This window comes from Pundamilia nyererei, unplaced genomic scaffold (assembly GCF_000239375.1).
Source record: "Pundamilia nyererei isolate P.nyererei 1_Seehausen unplaced genomic scaffold, PunNye1.0 scaffold00300, whole genome shotgun sequence".
NCBI classification, from domain to species: domain Eukaryota; kingdom Metazoa; phylum Chordata; class Actinopteri; order Cichliformes; family Cichlidae; genus Pundamilia; species Pundamilia nyererei.
This window is the reverse complement of record NW_005187701.1, coordinates 83,181-99,641: the sequence shown is the minus strand read 5'-3', so window position 1 is coordinate 99,641 and position 16,461 is coordinate 83,181. Positions and strand designations below refer to the sequence as shown.

The 16,461-nt window shown below is 42.0% G+C and overlaps 1 protein-coding gene across 3 annotated transcripts in view; it reads right to left on the bottom strand.

The window, feature by feature from the left end:
- The window catches only part of adarb1b (adenosine deaminase RNA specific B1b), a 121,834-nt gene that overhangs the window by 72,530 nt on the left and 32,843 nt on the right, over window positions 1-16,461 (bottom strand). For 2 of the 3 annotated variants that reach the window (XM_005751112.1, XM_005751113.1), the window contains exon 2: window positions 1,692-1,741. The exons of the other annotated variant lie outside the window; for it this stretch is intronic. The gene's annotated coding sequence lies outside the window, so the exon portion shown is untranslated. The remainder of the gene's footprint in view (window positions 1-1,691; window positions 1,742-16,461) is intronic. 3 annotated transcript variants of the gene reach the window in all.

Here is a 16,461-nt window from a genome sequence, read left to right as displayed (position 1 = left end):
ACACACACACACACACACACACACACACACACACACACACACACACACACACACACACACACACAGAATAAGGCATTGGCTGGAAATTTAGCATTACAAATAATGGAAATTAACAGCAGGTCTGGCTTGCATGTCTGTATGGAAAGGGGCTGTTTTTTAATTAGAAGATGTAAGCAAACAAATATGTGCTTGTGTCGCCAAATGTGCATTGTGTGTCTGTATTCGTGTGTGTGCGTTTGGGGTCGATTCAGATGCGAATGCTTGTCGAGCCGTGAGGTAGATGTTTGCGGTTTAGGAGTGTCTGCTCAGCGGGAGCAGCAGATGACGAAGCCAGACATAGCTGGCCATGATGCTTCAAGATTTTCTATACTTTTTTACGCCACCACCTTCACCCTGGGATAAATGAAACAGTCCTTAGGAAGTTCTCTGCAGGGTGCCTTCACCTGAGCCCCGCGGGGGCAGGCCTCATGTTGTGAACCGCGGCGATCAGAGTCTTTTCAAGATGGCCCTCTTCGCTTCCTGACAGTTCCTCCTCTCCGGGCACCCAGCATGAAAATGAAGACTATTTAGGAGGCGCACAAGGAGGACGGTAAATGTCTCCTCTTGTCAATAGCACAGCCCAGGTCGGAGCGGTCCCTGGCTCTCAGAGATAACGTATCTATTCAACTTAAGATATCTTGCTTTAAAGACGTGCTCAACCATAAAATAGGCACCAGCAAGAGGCTTATACTGATCAAAACTGGGACAGCAGAGGCCAAGATATCCAAGCCTCCAGGTACTAAGTGAAATCAAAATCCAGACTGTGCTGTATATAACATATAAAATATATCAAATAAGTGCCTGCATGCTTTCTAATGACCAGCAAAAGTAAACCAATAAGTGTGTTCACTTGTTTTTATTGTAACAAAAATGAATAAATCTATAATAGTCATTATAAAAAAAATAAAATAATAACACTTAAAAATCGAAGCCAAGTTCTTTGAATGATGAGGAAAAAAACAACAACAGCTAAACATCGACCACTGACATGAGTCGGTGTCGTCTCGGTCGCCTAAAGACCCCAACAGTCAACGACGCTGATGACTTTTTAAAATTTGTTTTTACTGCACAGCTGCAACATATACACATATTTGCACGGCTTACAATGAATCAACCTGACGCAGAGGAGCAGGGCTTGTGACATTCAGCTGAAATGGGGGTAAATGGAGGAGATGTAGCAAAGGAAAGGGGGAAGAGTGCAGGATCCCCCGGTACTTGAGCAATTCTAAAAATAGAAACACTGGAGCAGATACACCGAATGGAAAAAAAGACATGAAAAGGGGAAGAGAAACTGCGAATATCCACTGTGTTGTAAAGCTGAATACCAGGAGTGATGTGTGCTGGCATCATGCGCCGATATAACTGACACCGCTGTTTATGAACTCTGTCTCGTACCGAACACGAAGCCGCTTCATTTCTCACTGACAGGTAATGTTACCCCTCATTTGGCCACCATCACTGGAGGGACTCCAGCTTTGAACGAGTCCTGTAGTCAGCAGATGTCACCTTATATATAATACCGAACGTGTCTCGCATGTTCCAAACATATTTTTTTTCTTTTTGTTGACTGGATTGTCTCCACAATAGATGACGAGAGTGTAGTGGTACATTTCTACAACAAAGCACTAAAAAGCTTCTTTTGCTGAACTCACCGTTCTGCAGAGAACTCTGAGGGACAACAGCTATTTACCACACGCCGAACCTGAAGGAGAAAAAAGAAGATTATTAATAAAATGTGTGACATGTCAAAGGTCCTGGACACATTTCTGCTGCATCAGTCTCACACATATCTAAATAACTATTAAAAATACTGAGATATTACGGTGATGTTGTGTCCAGTTAAAACAAACAGCCCATTTGTCATCGTCGTGTTATGGACTATAGTGTCACGCACAGAGTGTATTACTTCTTAAAGAGAGCTGACGTGACTTCTTCTGAAGAGATGCTGGAAAATCATGCCGGAGCAGAAATGAAACAAATCAAGGTCAAGAATCTCTCCCGGCATCCAGCACAGTCACGGATCACCACGGCATGTGAAGAAACTGCCCGGCCACCATCCCTGACCCCGCCCCGGGCGGCTCGCTCGACTCTGACCAGCAGCGAGACACAGCACAGCAGCAACGAACAAACAGTGGCAAGAAACACGCAACACATCCGAGGAGACTTGTAAACAGGGAGCAGATGCTGAGCCGTTGTCCAATCGCATTAGTAACTGTTAGAGACAGAGAGGTGTCCCGAAAACAACAGGCAGAGTTGACACTAGAAAGGTTAGCATGGACTGAAAGTGAATGGCAGGCTTCTAAATGAATTAAAGTTACTCGTCTCACACTTCCCTGCAAACCTGTCCTTCAACAGTGACAAAGAGCGAAAAGAGCAAATGCCACAAAGTTTAAGAGTCAGTAACACATTTAACGCTGACACCAGGAAACGTGCATGAGGAATAATGCTCTCACACAAGTTCCATTAAATGTGTGTGTTAAGAGTAACACTGTGGCTGTTAACCTATAATCCACTTTATGAAATCACTGCAATATCATTTATACTTTACATAGTAGGGCTGCACGATTAATCGTTAGAAAATCGCAATCTCGATTCATACTTATGTGCGATCTCATTTCCAAATGACAACGATTTTTAAAAAAAAAGAGAGAGAAAAAAAAAAAAGACGACGACGACGATTGTACCGCATTTTGATCCGGGACGTAATCTGCATGAAAACAAGCGCTCACTCTTCCTGCTCAACAAATGACAAGGGCGGAGCCTTATACCACGTGATACAGAAGCTGGCTGCTAAAAAAACAACGGAGAGCACGTCAGGGATGACGAGAAAGTGACAGGAGAAAATCCGTCCCGGTCAACCACCCAAACATCAATAACGGGAACCTTATACAGCGCTTCCCTATACCCGTCGAACTCCCGCAGGCACAAAGAAATTACGGAGGCTATCACTTATCACCTGACCAAAGATATGGCTCCCATCAACACTGTGCAAAACGGGGGATTTAGGAAAATGATCAACATCCTAGACAAACGCTACACAGTGCCGTCCCGCAACTATTTTTCTATTGTTGCACTACCTGCTCTATACATGCAGCGTCGAGCAACGGTGGAGACGGAATTTCAAGCAGTACAACATTTGCGGCAACGACAAAACGTGAGACATTTGTTGTTTTTATGTTTATTTATTGTTTTTATGTTCAGTCTCAACTGTTACGAAGTTGATGTGCAGTTAATAAGTGCAATAAATATTTATACTGGAAAAGAAAATCGTGAGAGAATCGTGATCTCAATTCTGAGCCAAAAAATCGTGATTCTCATTTTATGCAAAATCGTGCAGCCCTATTACATAGTATATAAATTTGAATAATTGTGAACTGTATAGTCAAAATTACCGGTTACAAATGCAAACCAGCATTTCTTTGTAGCTGGAGCTTCACATTATGAGCATTCATTATTGTCAAATAATGAAGCAGTCGCAGGTACATCAAAATGTTTGTCACCGACTTCGTGTTTTTAATGTGTCTTTAAAACAAGACAGCCGTCATTTTTGCATTTTTTGACAGCAGATCAGTTTGAAATATCGCACAAGCGATGGAAGAAGAAGGAGCAGCCTAAGTTAGCTACTAGCTACAATCTGCACATCAGGCTAAACAACTTTCACTGCACACTGTTTGCAGACTAACACCATGTGCATGTGCAGGACCAGACAGCAGCTGCTCAGAGGCTGACGGGACACACCAATTATTAGTTTGTTCCGGTATCCCCAAATTTCTCTGACCTGATGGAATAAAATATATTTGCTGTCACCAGCAAACCTATGTTTACTTATTGTCAAATCAATAACACCCAACAAACCAGTTACACAATGAAACATGAACTATTAGCTGTGCATTTAAAAAAGACTAGCTGGGTCTGTATTGTGGACCACGTGGTATCTGCTGGGCATACGTGCAACTCAGTCTATGTGTGTCATACTCATATCTGTATTCAACACAGTCGCCAGGATGCATTAAATCTCTCTGAGCTTCCTCAAGGAGCCATCTTCCTCCAAATTACACTCAGTTTCCTCCTCCTAGGTTCTGTGCACCACCACAGACTTCCTTAGTTCAAGAGCTAGAACAAAAGAATAGCATTAGCTGTTTAGGAACTGCAGCATTTTTTATACACGCCCTCGTTTTCAGAAGCTCAAAAGTAATTGGACAAACTACTTTTATATACTCGGATGAAAATCCTTTGCAGACAATGACTGCCTGAGGTTTAAAACCCATGGAAATCATCAAATGCTGTGTTTCCTCCCCTGAGATGCTCTGCCAGGCCTTTACTGCCGCCTTCAGTTGCTGCTTGTTTGTGGGTGTTTTTGTGGGTCTTTGTGCTTTCACTTTTTGTCTTCAGTAACTGAAAAGCCTGCTCTGTTGGGTTGAGATCAGGTGAATGATTTGGTCACTGAAGATTCTCCCTTGAGAAACTCCTCAGTTTTGTAGCATTTGGATGAATCTGTGCAGAGACTACAGCCTCGTAAGTAACGTTTACAGGGAGTGCAGAATTATTAGGCAAGTTGTATTTTTGAGGAATAATTTTATTTTCGAACAACAACCATGTTCTCAATGAACCCAAAAATCTCATTAATATCAAAGCTGAATGTTTTTGGAAGTAGTTTTTAGTTTGTTTTTAGTTTGAGCTATTTTAGGGGGATATCTGTGTGTGCAGGTGACTATTACTGTGCATAATTATTAGGCAACTTAACAAAAAACAAATATATACCCATTTCAATTATTTATTTTTACCAGTGACACCAATATAACATCTCCACATTCACAAATATACATTTCTGACATTCAAAAACAAAACAAAAACAAATCAGCGACCAATATAGCCACCTTTCTTTGCAAGGACACTCAAAAGCCTGCCATCCATGGATTCTGTCAGTGTTTTGATCTGTTCACCATCAACATTGCGTGCAGCAGCAACCACAGCCTCCCAGACACTGTTCAGAGAGGTGTACTGTTTTCCCTCCTTGTAAATCTCACATTTGATGATGGACCACAGGTTCTCAATGGGGTTCAGATCAGGTGAACAAGGAGGCCATGTCATTAGTTTTTCTTCTTTTATACCCTTTCTTGCCAGCCACGCTGTGGAGTACTTGGACGCGTGTGATGGAGCATTGTCCTGCATGAAAATCATGTTTTTCTTGAAGGATGCAGACTTCTTCCTGTACCACTGCTTGAAGAAGGTGTCTTCCAGAAACTGGCAGTAGGACTGGGAGTTGAGCTTGACTCCATCCTCAACCCGAAAAGGCCCCACAAGCTCATCTTTGATGATACCAGCCCAAACCAGTACTCCACCTCCACCTTGCTGGCGTCTGAGTGGGACTGGAGCTCTCTGCCCTTTACCAATCCAGCCACGGGCCCATCCATCTGGCCCATCAAGACTCACTCTCATTTCATCAGTCCATAAAACCTTAGAAAAACCAGTCTTGAGATATTTCTTGGCCCAGTCTTGACGTTTCAGCTTTTGTGTCTTGTTCAGTGGTGGTCGTCTTTCAGCCTTTCTTACCTTGGCCATGTCTCTGAGTATTGCACACCTTGTGCTTTTGGGCACTCCAGTGATGTTGCAGCTCTGAAATATGGCCAAACTGGTGGCAAGTGGCATCTTGGCAGCTGCACGCTTGACTTTTCTCAGTTCATGGGCAGTTATTTGGCGCCTTGGTTTTTCCACACGCTTCTTGCGACCCTGTTGACTATTTTGAATGAAACGCTTGATAGTTTGATGATCACGCTTCAGAAGCTTTGCAATTTTGAGACTGCTGCATCCCTCTGCAAGATATCTCACTATTTTTGACTTTTCTGAGCCTGTCAAGTCCTTCTTTTGACCCATTTTGCCAAAGGAAAGGACGTTGGCTAATAATTATGCACACCTGATATAGGGTGTTGATGTCATTAGACCACACCCCTTCTCATTACAGAGATGCACATCACCTAATATGCTTAATTGGTAGTAGGCTTTCGAGCCTATACAGCTTGGAGTAAGACAACATGCATGAAGAGGATGATGTGGACAAAATACTCATTTGTCTAATAATTCTGCACTCCCTGTATTTACGAAGGGCCTGACACAGACCAGTGGTCACATTAAATAATATTAAATGCCATTAAAACAGCACATAAACAAGTTAAAATACAGAATAAATTAGACCAGTAAAATTATCAACAAAAAGGTTTTGAATCCAGAGAGTTTGCTGTAACTGTAACACCCATCTTCAATCCGTGTACACTTTAGTATTCATCCCGCTGCTCCAATCTCCAGTCACATCATCAATAAACATGTGGTGTCCCGGTTCCGCTGCAAAGCCGTGCATGACCATGCTGTAACATTTCCTTCACCGTATTTGATGGATAATGTGTTAAGCTTTGGATCAGGAGCCTTTCCACCCCACAAACTGCAGAACTTTCTGTCTAGGAGAAAACATGCGATCAACAAAAAATATGTCTTACATATTTAATTCTCCATTTCACACACCTCGTGAAATATTGGGTTGACGCTCAAGTCCCTGAAGGTCAGTGAAATACATTCTTCTCTATCACGAAATCAAACACCACGCCATTCTATGTCATGCCTATTCAATACACCCTGAATCAAATACTCCTCGTGCTCTCCATATTTCCAAAAACATGTCTAACTTCTATCTGGTCCTCAGAACCCCGTATTGATTTATCCTAAGTAAAGCTGACTGTTACAAATGAATGGCCTCGGCAGAATTTAGTGATCCCAAAACATCAATACATGAGTAATGTCTGGGTCACCGTCGCATTGCATTGACTAATATTACCCACCATGTACACTCCATCCTTGGTTTCGTGCAATACAAATACAGTAAAATGCGCAGTAAGAAAAAACAAACACTGCATATCAAACTGGAGAATCTACGAAGTGTGTGTATAACAGCTTTGGTTTCTTTTTGTTAACACAGTGTAAGATTTGTTACATAAGCTGTGAGTCACCTTGTGTTTCCTCCCTCTTGTGTCTTATGACCGAGTATCACAACAGAGGAGGAGCAGAGGCTACACTAGCCATCGTGCCGCCTAGTCTCTCAGGGGGCGAGTGTATGCTACCGCTAATTTAGCAGCAGCAAATGCATCAATTTGAGTTTAAGAATATTCAGCTCCTGCTACTATCTGCTCTGGGGATTCTGCCTTGCCTCCTCCGCTAACTATCATGAGCAGAAGAGGAAAAAAAGATGTGAGGCTCATGGTGACAGCACGGAGAACGCTGCTGGCTCTTGAACTGTGAGAATGTCTGAAATGAAACAATGCTTTAAGAAAGTGAAATCTCAGAGAAATGGAGGGTGATAACTTGAAATGACCCCTTCTCCCCACTAGCAGAAGCAAAGATGTGCAGCTAGGTCTCCAACAAACACGGCTCCTGATTCAGTGTTTTTTCTCTTTTCCTTGCATAGACTCTGCACTCTTAGTGATTACAGCTGTACTTTCCACATGAGCAGCCAGAAACAGAGGCAGATGTTACTCGAGATTAACCAAAGACAGGAACTGGTATGCAATTTAACATTAACGAATCACGAACGACATCGGCAGGTTGCTGATTCCTAAATGCGTTTTACATATCGTACGGCTTAATTTGTGAAACAAACAAAGGCTTTTCAAGTGCCAACTGCTGTTAATGAAGCCTTCTGTACGCTAATCCAAACTTTGAACACAGTCCAATTAACCCCGATTCCACACTGAGAAAAAGTTCACTTGTATTTTAACATCACATTTACCAGAGGGCAAGACGCTCAAATCGGTGCTCAGTGATCTGTTTCTGCCTTTCAGTTAGAGAAGAGAGAGTCGCTGCCATGCACAAGAAAAGTGTAATAATATAATATTAATTCATCAGCGGGTTCACTAGTCATTTTAAAAACATTTGCATTCTCACTTCAGACCAAATTGCAACCTCTGGGGCTGAAAAATGAAGCCAAAGATTAAGTGCCAGAAACTGCAGCTTCTCGAAGCGAATCAATCCCCACAGAGACCCGAGTTCAAATCCCCGACTTGACAGCAGAAATAAACATGTTTGCAGACTGGTACGAAAACTGCTTTAGTTGTCAACACAGTAGCTAACTGGGGGGATGCTTTACCGTGAAGTCTACAGTTTCCCAGCATACTCTGGATTGACATAAATGCCACGTGTGTCTTATGCTTATTAGCCACGTGGACTGATTGGAATTCCAGAAACCACCAATAACTCCACGACACCGCTATCTTACAGCACCAACACATAAACGCCATTCATGCTTAAGATTGGTTGTTTATTTTATTCCATTGCACTCGCACTCCATTACATAATCCAACTACGGAAAACACCCCACCCGTGCAACCCTTTCCCAACAGCGTCAGTGAGCGAGCTGTGAAGCAGCCTCCAGCTTCGATCATTGATGAGGAACAATGGAAGTTGGGAAACGTCTTTTAATTACATAACCTCTCTCATTGACCTCCGTGTGACATTTACTACCCACGATTCAGAAGTATCTGTAAGAGTTGGGTGGAAGCAGGTCAAAGTGACATAGTGGATAATGCTATGTAGGTGATAGATGACTGCAGCAAACTTCAGCGCGCTTCAGCATCATTATGCAGATGGTGTGACAGCCGACGGTTTTTTGAGGCTGTTTGCTGCCAAAAAGCCTTCACTTTTAAAGCTGAAGTCAGGGATTAGGATGAAAGTCACATACGAGGGAAGTGTGTGAGGGGGGAGTGAATGACTCACTCTCAAATACTCCAAATGCTGCTGCAAAGGTATCTTTGGGGAATTAGCATCTTGTCTCTCCTGTGGAGCTGCTCAGCGGACCATCGCAGATGGCTTTAAATGTTAGTTGCTGAGTCCGTGTGAAGGTGGGTATACTCGGTCAGCAAATCCACCCTGGTTCATAAATTATTTTAAGCTACGTGCAGCAGCATAAACCTTTCCACCCTTTGAATTAAAGAGGTGATCAAAGCTGCCCTGCTAATGTCAAAATATGACATGAAGAAACAACTGATGCAACACAGGGTTTCATATTTGACACATCAAGTCGAGTGTCACAATGAAATAAAGAACAACAAAGCACAGATTCGAATCTTCCTTTTACAAAAATAAACTTCATGTCTTCCTAAAAACAGAACCAGTGTGTCCAAAGCTCTCCAGTGCCTATCTTATTTCCTTGTCCCGCCCAAGTCTCTGCCCACATCCTTTCTTTTCCCCCAACCATCTGTTTTTCTTGCTTGCTCAGAGAAAAAATGCCTTTTTTGACACCTCTGACAGCTTTGTGCATCTTGCCAGCATTCAAAGCGCCAAAACATCTCAGCCTAAACCCCACAAAACGCTACAGCAGGTTCAGTTTCGACTGATTCTCAGCAAAAAGTAAAGAAATAGTAATTAAGCCCAAAACTCAAACAAATTCTTTAAATATTACTAATGCAAATAAAGTCAGCATCTGAGGATTACATAAACAAATTCATTAACTGATAAGGAAGTAAAACAATCCAATTTTATGAACACCATAAATGAATCTCATTTCACTTAATCAAAATCAAACAGGCGATCTGTCAACGCACAGCTAACTGATCTGACCGCTGCATTTCCCCATCTCTGACTCAACCATTGCACCAAGGGGTATACCACAAAATAAATGAGACACTCTTGACATTTCAACAGAGGACAAAAATACAAATACTTCATAAATAATAGTCACCTCATCAAGAGAAATTATGCCTGAGAGCCACTTTTACATAACCCAGCGTGGCACGGCTTACGCACAATGTACTGTAGCAATGTGCAGACACACCATCAGTCTGATTAACCCTTTGGCTTATAATGTAAATTATTCAGAGCCACACATTAGAATGGAAGCAACGCGCTGTTGTACTAAAAGAGGTCAGTGTTGTTTGACTGAGCACATTACTTACATTTTGACCTGCGGCGTCTCCGACAGCAACAGTGATTGCGCGTGTTTGCATCCATATATGTTTTACACATATTAGCTGCTCAAGGCATTAACAAAATGTATGTAATCTGCTCTTAGCTCATCATCTGGGCATCAGTAGTTAGTTATGCACAGTGACTTTAGCCCTGTAGTCATTTCAGAGTGTTTAAGCCTTAATTCTGTTACACTATAAGCAGTTGGTATGAACACATAGTAACTCAAATTTACAATAAAAAAATAAGAGTCCTATAATCTGCCATAGTGTAATACATCCAAATTAATTTGAAGATATCTTTATGAAGGTGAATATGCGGAATTTTCAGGCAAAGGATAAGATTTCTGGTACCTGGAGCTTTCTGGTTTATTCTGTTGTAGCAGTGTTGGCCAATCATATTGGGGCCTGCTTTGATTGCATGCAGGTAAATCATCCATGTGGACAGTAAAAAAGGGATTGCATCTGCAGAAATGGAATCTCACATCAACTACTGTCTAATAGTGATTTAGCTTTTATTTGCTCTTAAAAATTTATCTGCACTCGTACTAATCTCCAGACGCAACAGGAAGTCCTGGCCTGGATATGTGCTGACTGTACTGGAAACCCAAAAGCACTGTCCCCAAAGGCTAAGTCAGCAGATCAGAGGATGGACTGTTTCAGAAGAAATTATTATTATTATTTTTGTGCTTTAGGTGTCGCGGTCAGATCAGTCAGGTTAATATAATGGCAACATTCAGAAGAAGCCAGCCATGTCAGTGATCACCAGAACCTATGGCCGCAGCATCTTTTTTACCATTTCAAAGCATCAGTGTCACAGGGCTCTTACAGATGGCGAGATAAGCAGCTCCACAACAGCTTCAAAGGTCTCTGAATCGCAAACAGGGCCCGCCACGTGACTCTAACACTGTAGGAACCAGTGCAGGATGAGAAAGGAGAGCTCTGGATCATTAAGAACAGTTCCCATAGGAAAGTACAACTTTTCCAGCTAGACATCATCCTCAGATTCACCTCTGCTAAGACAGCGATCACGGACTATTCTGTGTGAGGAGGGAAAGGAGACTGCCCGAGTGAAGAAGGAGTCGCACACAAAGCTTGCAAATGTACCGAAGGACAGTAAGGGCAATCATCCATCATATGGAAGTCAGCTGAAAGGCTTCAGGAGACCATTAACTCCGCATTTCCTAAAGTACCTAGGAATCCCTGGCTTCGGGCTCAGAAAGGTGCTTAAGGCTGTGGCAGATGAGGCAGAAGAAGGAAGCTTCTGGCACTGGTACAGAAGGAAGGACAGGACACAGAGGTAAATACAAGAGCCCTACAGTCTGTAGTGGGGAAACATGCCGAGAACTGTTCCACCACCTTGGGCTGTTCAGAGATGAAAGGAGTAAAATACAGGTTGACGGGTGGGCTCCTGGCTGACTACTGTACATCAGACAGCAAAACCTAGTAACTGGCTAACCTGTAGGGTTCTTTTGTTTCATTTAGGTGCTTGGTACTACAGAGTTTTGACCTCAGTACATAATAATGAAGTATTTCCACTATAAAACCTACAGTTTCCATAAAGCTGCGATGACTTTGAAGTTTGGCTGGCGTGTGAGTGCGGTGAACAAACCGCTTTGCTTGACATACAGCTTTATGGGGAGTAAAACCCACATCAGTCCACTATGCAGTTAAGCTGATGAGAGACAACAGAGACAGTGCTGGTCAGCGGTGAAGCCGAAGCCCAAAACATCTTGCAACAGCCTGTTTATGCATCTCTGCCACAAAAATCAACAGCTTCTGTGAGGTCCAGTTTGACTTGGATTCTTACAGACTCCTGCATGTTGGAGCTCTTCCCATCGAGTGCTTTTGAGCTAAATACCACAGCAACACCCCATTACACTCGCTGCTCGTTTAAAACTTTCACTGTGAGATTTAACTCAAATGTGTTCTGACTGGAAGTCAACAAGTTTCTGATTAGCATGGTGTACACCTGGCATACACCACAGATGGGTTGAGTTAGCCAGCATCCTCTGTGGCCTGCAGGGTTTAGCGCTCGCTCTTCCTGTGCTCGTGCCACATATAAACACACACAAACAAGGTCCTGAAGCAAATCAAGTGCAAATCACACCAGTCACCTGATGGAATTATGACTCTGTCTGGCAATATGTTAAGTCTACAGGTCAGAAACTTAACATTTATGTAACATTAAGAATGACTTACTGACTCACTAATCTTTTTAAAGTCTTTCCTCCAAAAAGAAAACATCTGATTACCTCCCCCAAGTTCTGTCACCTCACTATATATCAACAAAGACGTGGTTTGGTGACCATTAGAACCGTTTCTGGCTTTTTCCAAAGGCAGGTGCATCAGCAGAGACCACCCTCACTAACTTCAGAAACCAGCCCAAATCTAGTCATTTTGTTCTATAAGCAGGCCTGAAATATGACAGAATATATAATCATACTCCAAGCTGCAAAGAGTTAAAGCGTGCACAATACCAACATGTAAAATGTTCAAGGGCCAACACCCCTTTAAAGGGCTTTTATTTGGACACATTTTCCTTCAGAGTCATCATTTTTTCCAGAGGACACAACTCCCAGAACATAATATCACTCTGACAACCCATCAAAAACTGTTCACAATGATATGTGGCAGCAGTGGACCGACTACCTCGGGATGGATGCTTGTTGTGTATACTCTGTGCAGAACAGGTGAGCTAACCTAAAAAAATGAAGTCAACAAGATGCTATCCAAAGTGGGGGTGGAAACCGTTCCCCTGAGTTTTCATAAAAAGAAAAGGTATGAGGAGAGACTTATCGTAAGCAGTAAGCGCTCCATGCAGGAGAATGCGGTAAATAAGGCTTGCATAATGCATTCAAGCTGTAAAAGTAATTAGTCTCTTTATTTTCTTTCTGCAATACTTTCTCGCCGAGCGCACCTAGTGCCTGCTTTTGCACAATTCTACACAAATCCATGAAATGAGGAATATGTTTAAGCAACTGAGTGCAGGAATTATTGATGTCATACAGTGTGAAGATCTGAGCGCATCTACGGCTGTGAACACGACCTCAACATCATGCAGAAATTCTATTTTTACTCCCCCCCACACATACATCAACTTGAATGAGACGGGAAGTTATTTTCATTGTACTAAATTGCAAATGCACAGCAACAACGTTTCTGTAGATGTTTAACTTCCAGCTTCACCTGGAATTGAAGGATTTACCAAAGTTATATGAAAGCATAAATGTTAATAAGCAGGGGGCCTAGTTCGGTGTGGGCTCTCCCATCAGACGAGACAACTTGATAAGATGTAGACAGAAAATCTGTTGGGGGAAAAAAATCTTTTCACGATGGAAACTATTCCCCAAACAAGATCTGAGTACAGATGTGTGACGTTTCAAGGAAAACCTAAAGCAAACCCTGTTCTACGAAACGGCACGATAGCGACAATCCATTCACCACATCAATCCGACCCTCAATTGGAAAATTCCAGTCAACACTGGTGCAGCACACTCACAACAGAGTGTAAATTAGTGGTTCTCAAACTGGGGTATGGTTCCCCCTGAGGGGATGCACAGCCGTTGAAGGGAGGGTATACACGTTAGGGTGAGATGATTCATAAAGAAATGAATCAAACAAACCCATTCAGACACGCAATGCCATCAAGACATATAAATTTGTTAATGGATAATAACATTTTAGTCTCCACCTGCTAATACATGACTATTTTACGTACAGTGGATGGCGTTGGAATGAATCTGATTATAGCCATTTTAAGTCAAATCTAATTAAACCTTTATTAGAATAAAACCTTAATGTCTTATTGTAGATTTAACTGTTGCAAACCAACTGAATGATTATTCTGATTATAAAATGTTTGTTCACATATTTAGGGCACTGAGAGGAAACTGAATCATCTGCACAGCCTTACAGCATGGAGAATGGTGCCAACTGAACATATGGAAACTAGTAAGAGGGAAAGAACGGGGAGATGTGTTGTGGCCCGGCTATAGTGACGCATGTCTGGGAGACTATTTTGAAACAGCTTCCATTTACAACTCAACCCCACCCTTGCTTTTCCTGCCAGCCACGCAGGCCACCCGTTAGTGTCACAGACTCTCTCAACTGGGGTCCTGCACCCAGTCAACAACACAGTCTTTGTACTCACAGCTTACAACATTTTCCATCTGAGAAAGTGAGATTATAATGTGTGCATATAAGCTGCCCATGAGGCAAGCCAAATGTGATAGTATTTAATGATGCATGTGCTGCGCAAAAGTCACTGATTTCTTTATGTGTTGTTAGGAAAATGGGATTTATTCACACGTGCAAACATACATGAAAGGTATGGTATGACCACCTTTATTCTTCAGCACAGCCTGAACTCTCTGAGGCAGCTTTTACAGAAATTCCTTTAAGACGTCTTCAGGAATAGTTCTGCAGAGTTCTTCAAGAACCTTCAAAGTTCTCTGTCAAGATGATCCCACGCCGTTTCAGTCATGTTGAGGTCCAGGCTCTGAGGAGACCAGTACACGACTGATAGTGTTTCACTGTGTGTCTTTTACAAGATCCCCAACACCACTGTCCATAATGCAGTCAAACCCTGACAGAGCTCCACTGTTCTTGTGTAATTTGGCATATCGCAACCTTTTCTCCCTGTTTCCCTTCCTTAAAATTTGCTTCATGACAGACATCCTTCCACTGAGAGCATTTCTGATGAGGCTTTAGAGAACGGCAGATGTTTCAGCCACAGGGTCAGATCCATCTCTCAGATCCTGTGGGTCTTTTTTTTGCTGGATTTTTTCCATTTTTGTTAAAGACACGACATTCAAATACTGTTCATCTGCTGTAGATTGTGCTTAGCCCTCAGATTTCTTCTTTCGTCCAGTTTCCTTACAAATTTTAAGGACACACTACCAGTGTAAAAAAAACACTGTTTTCTGCCTTACAAGCTTTTTTCATAGTTTCAGCTAAATAAATATATTTTGTGGGTGCTAGTAGTAAGTGCATAAAGATAACATTTTTAATCAATTGTTTCTGTTAACAGAAAGTGGTCAGGTAAAAGGATTGGGACTGAAAATGGGCAAAAAGGGAGCCAATATCCAAAGAAAACCTTTAACTTATATATACTTATATTACAATATCTTGGAAGTGAAATATGAAAAATGAGGAGTGATTCAGGACTAGCACAGCACTGTCTGTTAACTCAAAATAAAAATATGAATCTGCACAGAGATGAAGCTCTGACAGATTTAAGTCGGGCGATGTTTTATGTGTGTCCGTGTCAACTTTCCGACCTCGCCAAGATAATTCTCTTAAAGCAAGTGTAATACTGCGGGTTCTCCTGATCCGTTCGCTTCTTCTCCTCTCATCTCTTCTTTTCTCATTCATTTGATGTGCTTCCCCTGTAATCTTCCCAGGGCTGTCGACCTCACCGAGACACAGAGGACACGCTCAGTCATTCAGCCATAGCTTCTCATTCACACAGCAGAAAACGCTTTTCTTGTTCAGTGTGCTTAAGTGTTTGCCTCCGTCTCCACGTGTGTGTGTGTGCATTTTTCAACAGTTTAATTTGGCTGCGTGATATCAGAGTCGCCAGCTGCACGGGGAAAAGTTTCTACATCCAGTCCACTGTGTACTGAATTACAATTCTGCAACTAAGTGCCATACTCTACTCGGCTCTATTTTGTTACCCATGAATGGGAACTCAGTGATTCAGCAATGAGTGCTGGTGATTCAGTCGCTTAAAGGAGAATGTCACCCGTTTAAGAAAAATATGTTTCCTTCAGCTTCTCCAGAAACTGGAGGAAGTTATTGGAGCATGTCCAATAACTTCTTACCTCAGATACGTATGCGTCATGCTCCAATTTCAGTGCAACATCAGTCAAAGACGTGACATCAGGAAAATGAACGCCTTATATGAAGGTCTCCACCCAGGAACTTAAGTGATACCTACTTTTTTAAACGTCTTTTAAAGTTGTACTTCTATACTGTGTGCACAGACACAATCTCTTCACATCACTGACATAACGTTTATTTTTAGATTGTTTATTCCATATTTTGCATCCTTACAACGTCTGAACTGCCAAACGTGTGAGACAAAGCCCCTTCTGTGTGTGTCATTCCCTAGCTGCTGCATTTTTCTGTTTGCTTGTTGTTTTGGTTCATGTACCATATGTTCACTTATTTTCATCTCCTAACAAGAAATGTAGTTGAAAGCAGATAAAAATTGGTGGATGTTTGTGTTTTCTTAAAACAATCTGATATTTTTTTAGTAATCTGGAGAAACTCAAGATCCCAGTTTATTTTGGCACCTGTATGTCTGATTATGACATGAAACAGGCCAAAGATACCTGAGCTGTTTGTTACCTGACACAACAAACGAGAGTTTACATACAAGAAAAGCAGACATGCAATCATTGGTTAAATCCAAAGACTACCAGGGAATAGAGCAGGGCGATATGGCCAAAAATATTTATCACGATATATATTT